The 5,000-nt window shown below is 42.9% G+C and overlaps 1 protein-coding gene across 1 annotated transcript in view; it reads right to left on the bottom strand.

Moving 5' to 3' along the window:
- Positions 1 to 5,000, bottom strand: part of LOC122250973 (large neutral amino acids transporter small subunit 1) — a gene marked incomplete in the record, with an annotated part of 29,163 nt that overhangs the window by 12,668 nt on the left and 11,495 nt on the right.

The raw sequence follows: 5,000 nt of genomic DNA, 5'->3' as shown, positions 1-5,000 counted from the left end.
CTCTCTTTCTCCCTTTCTCTCTCTGTCACTCTCTCTCTCTCTGTCACTCTCTCTCTCTCTCTCTCTCTCTCTCTCTCTCTCTCTCTCTCTCTCTCTCTCTCTCTCTCTCTCTCTCTCTCTCTCTGTCACTCTCTCTCTCTCTCTCTCTCTCTCTCTCTCTCTCTCTCTCTCTCTCTCTCTCTCTCTCTCTCTCTCTCTCTCTCTCTCTCTCTCTCTCTCTCTCTCTCTCTCTGTCACTCTCTCTCTCTGTCACTCTCTCTCTCTGTCTCTCTCTTTCTCTCTGTCTATCTCTTTCTCTCTGTCACTCCTCTCTCTTTGTCACTCTCACTCTCTCTCTCTTTCACTCTCTCTCTTGGCCACTCTCTCTCTCTGTCACTTTCTCTCTCTCTGTCACTTTCTCTCTCTCTGTCTCTCTCTCTCTTTGTCTCTGTCACTCTCTCTCTGTCATCCTCTCTCTTTGTCACTCTCACTCTCTCTCTCAGTAACTCTCTCTATCTGTCACTTTCTCTCTCTCTGTCTCTTTCTCTCTGTCACTCTCTCTCTTTGCCATCCTCTCTCTCTGTCACTCTCACTCTCTTTCACTTTCACTCTCTCTCTTGGCTACTTTTTCTCTGTCACCTCCTCTCTTACTGTCACACACTCTCTGTCTGTCACTCCCTCTGTCCCTCTGTCACTCTTTCTATCTCTGTCACTCTCTCTCTCTCTCACTGTCACTCTTTCTATCTCCGTCACTCTTTCTCTATGTTACTCTCGCTCTGTCACTCTTTCTCTCTGTCACTCTTTTTCTCTCTCTACCATTCTCTCTTTGTCACTCTCTCTTTGTAGCTCTCTCTCTCTGTTAACCTCTCTCTATGTTTCTCTCTCTCTATGTCATTTTCTCTCTATCTGCCATTTTCTCTCTGTGTGTCACTCTCTCTCTCTATTACTCTTTCTCTCTCTCTCTCTCACTGTCACCCCCCCCCCTCTCTCTATCACTCTCCCTCTGTTTGTCACCCTCTCTCTGTCTGTCACTCAATCTCTCTGTCATACTCTCTCTCTGTCACTTTCTCTCTCCGCCATTTTTTCTCTCTCCGTCACACTCTCTCTCTGTCACTCTTTCTCTGTCACTCCCTCACTTTCTCTCTCTGTCACTCCCTCACTTACGCTCTCATTCTGTCGCTCTCTCTCTCTTACATTCTCACTATCTTTCTCCCTCCCTCCCTCCCTCCCTCCCTCCCTCCCTCCCTCCCTCCCTCCCTCCCTCCCTCCCTCCCTCCCTCCCCTCCCTCCCTCCCTCCTTCCCTCCCTCCCTCCCTCCCTCCCTCCCTCCCTCCGTCCCTCCTTCCCTCCCTCCTTCCCTCCCTCTCTCCCCCCCTCCCCCCTCCCTCACTTCATATTCAGGTGCTATCAGGTCCCAAGTGAAGGAAGGTCGAGCGTTGCTTCTTCACAATTGTCAAGATAAACCTTTATTTACAGGATGCCCAGGGGAGACCAGGGGGGTGGGGATGAGGGGTGGAGGGAGGAGTAAGGGGGGATATGATGCCTGAATGAATGAGGAAGATGGAGGACTAAGAGGAAAAAAACGTGACAAAGATTTTTGGATGGGGGAATAGGAGAGGAGGAGGAGAATTGTGTTTCTTTGTTTTTCTATCTTTCTTACTTTCTTACTTTCTTTCTTTCTTTCCTTCTTTCTCTCTTTTGTCTCTCTTTCTCTCCCTTTCTCTTTCGTTGTCTCTCTGTCTTTCTCTCTGTCTCTGTCTGTCTGTCTGTCTGTCTGTCTGTCTGTCTGTTTGTCTGTCTCTGTCTCTGTCTCTGTCTCTGTCTCTGTCTATGTCTATGTCTCTGTCTCTGTCTCTCTCTCTCTCTCTCTTTCTCTCTCCTCTAACTTAACTACCTCATGTCATTACCTCCCTGTTTACCCCCCCCCCCCCCGCCATTCCAGCATCTGTACCCAAACGCACTCCGACCAGCAACAGGTTTGTGCTGCTGGAAGTTTCGTCTCTCTCTCTCTCTCTCTCTCTCTCTCTCTCTCTCTCTCTCTCTCTCTCTCTCTCTCTCTCTCTCTCTCTCTCTCTCTCTCTCTCTCCTTCTTCCTCTCCCCCTCTCTCTTTCTCCTCTCTCTCTCTCTCTCTCTCTCTCTCTCTCTCTCTCTCTCTCTCTCTCTCTCTCTCTCTCTCTCTCTCTCTCTCTCTCTCTCTCTCTCTCTCTCTCTCTCTCTCTCTCTCTCTCTCTGTGTGTGTGTGTGTGTGTATGTGTGTGTGTGTGTGTATGTGTGTGTTTCTGTGTGTGTGTCTTATCTCTCTTTCTCTCTCGTTTCTTTTCTCGTTTCTCTATCTACCTTCTGTCTATTATATTTTCTGTTCTCTATATCTCCTCTATTTTAAAACCTCTTGTAAGTTTATTTATTTCCATGAAACAAAAAATCACTCAAGAAATCACTGAAAAAAAAAGACTTGGCAACTGGAAAAATCAAAGTTTCCAAGTTCTCAATTTTCTCGATTTACTGACGCCGTTCGAGAAGCGAGAGGAGAGGGGAAGCGATGGGTAGAAGGGGGGGGGGGGCGGAAGGAGGTGGGGTAGAGGGGATCGGGTAGGCGTGACTTATTGTCCAAATATGTATCGTAGTCCCACGGGCGTGTGTGGGCGGCGTGATGTATTGTTCCATTCGCTGCCTGTCTGTTTTTGTTTGTTGTATTTTTATCACGCTAAAAGGTATATGTTCCTTTATTTATGTTTGCATGTATTCAAGCAAGTATGTATATGTAAGTGCGTATGTGTGTGTGTGTGTTTGCCCGTTTGTTTGTTTGTTTGTTTGTTTGTGTGTGCGTGAGTGTGTGTGTGTTTGTGTGTTTATGTGTGAGTGTGTTTGTGTGTGTTCAATACTTCAAACATCCACTCAGTTTTAATCTTATTAATATGGAGGCTAAATTACTTAAATGGCAAGGCAGCTAATGAGTATCGTGCGAGCGTTCAATCAACTAAGTACAGTACCCGATCACGTCCTCTCTGACCTCCTTCCCCGATAGTGAAATCTGGCGTTCTATCGCCGCAGACTTTTAACGACCGAATTGTTTCCGGGGGTGGTACCATTTTCTCTTATATCAACCTGTCTGTCAGTCCGTAAACCTTACTGAATGGATAGGAAAGAAAAGAAATAAGTGTAAATTTTATTTCCCCTTTCCTTTCTCATCGTTCTTTTTTATTTATTTCCATCGTATCTCTTTTTCGTTTTTTTTTTGTATCATTGTGATTCATCCTATCAATCACTTCTCTTTCCTCTTCCCATTTTCCACGACGAAAGAAACAGCATGAATGATGGAAAGAAGATTTCTTAAATGCAAAGATACAAAATGATACAAGAATACAAAACAAAATCCTATGTAGAAACAGCATCCTTGACATATCTAAAAGAATTTATCCTCTCGAGGCTAATACTCAGATATAATAACGCTGTCTAATAAATTCTTTCAATACAATCAATTCAAAGTTCATTCCTTTGTATTCATATGCTTTCCTAACTGTTCGATAATAAAAAGGGACAGTCAAATCGCTGGGGAGACAAGAGGATTAAATTCTTTAAATCTATCAATCAACAGACAACATAATGAGGGCGTATTCCTGCACCAGCTGCGTGCGGAAAATGGGCTGAATTTAATCTTTGAACATCATTACCGTCACTTCGGTTTTCATGGCGTTTTATCAACTCTCGCGACCAAACTTTACATTTTGCACCGATGACATGTAAAATAATAACGTTGAGGAATATAGGCTATGACAAGATTGGATAGTAGGAAGTTTTCGGTAGTTGATAATAGTAGTTAGTAGTAGAAATAGGAGAGTATGACAAAAGAAGATGCCGATGATATCATTCAAGTCATGTGTAACGTTTAAGAAAATGATAACAATAAACTTCATGATAATAAAGCCAGTAATGATAACAATGCAGATAGAACAATACAAGCCAATTATAAAACGAACTTTATGAATTGGAGGGAAGAAGCCATGGTTAGTAACACAGAGCCAAAGAATTCGTGCCATCTTTTAAAAATACAATTATATATATATATATATATATATATATATATATATATATATATATATATATTAATCTTAAAAAAAAAAATATATATATATATAACAAATGGTAGATATTATGACAAACGAACCATTGACGAGTAAAGTTCATCTGAGGATCAGATGGTAACAGTAATCAGTGTAAAGCTTTGGTCAAAGGAGAGAGTGCACGAGGAGACACAATATTGCATCTCATAATAATAGAATGAATAAGTCTGTTACTAGAAAATGTAACATGGTTTGTTATTACAAAGAAAGTCTATTACTAGAAGAAGAAAAAAAAACAATATATATCGTGCAAGTATGCAGTGTTCAGGGGAATAGTCATAGAAATATGAAGGTAAAATATGAAGGAATTCTAAATATTTAATTAGAGAAATCAAACTCAACCATCCGATGGCATCACAAGAGAAGAATGAAAAATAGATCTAGCATATCCTAACGAGAGAAAGAGAGAGAGAGAGAGAGAGAGAGAGAGAGAGAGAGAGAGAGAGAGAGAGAGAGAGAGAGAGAGAGAGAGAGAGAGAGAGAGAGAGAGAGAGAGAGAGAGAGAGAGAGAGGAGAGATAGAGATAGAGAGAGAGAGAGAGAGAGAGAGAGAGAGAGAGAGAGAGAGAGAGAGAGAGAGAGAGAGAGAGAGAGAGAGAGAGAGAGAGAGAGAGAGAGAGAGAGAGAGAGAGAGAGAGAGAGAAAGAAAACACATCGAAGACACGCATCAGCAGAAGCTATAGTCCGAGGCAAAGGAGACCCGCCGAGGATATAAAGTCGAAACTGCTTCGATCGTTACTGCGTGACTTGGAGGTAAGGGCGAGGGCGTGATGCAAGGACAGGGGGGCGGGGGGCGAGCGAGACAGATTATCTAAGGCGAGGAGAGAAGGAAGAAGAAGTTTGCAATGTGTCAAAAATAGTACATTTCGAAAGGCGAAGCGCGGATGATGAGAACTTGAC

Source organism: Penaeus japonicus, unplaced genomic scaffold (assembly GCF_977035675.1).
Source record: "Penaeus japonicus unplaced genomic scaffold, GWHDUDI00000001_assembly GWHDUDI00000019, whole genome shotgun sequence".
Classification (NCBI taxonomy): domain Eukaryota; kingdom Metazoa; phylum Arthropoda; class Malacostraca; order Decapoda; family Penaeidae; genus Penaeus; species Penaeus japonicus.
This window is presented reverse-complemented; position numbering and strand designations above follow the sequence as displayed.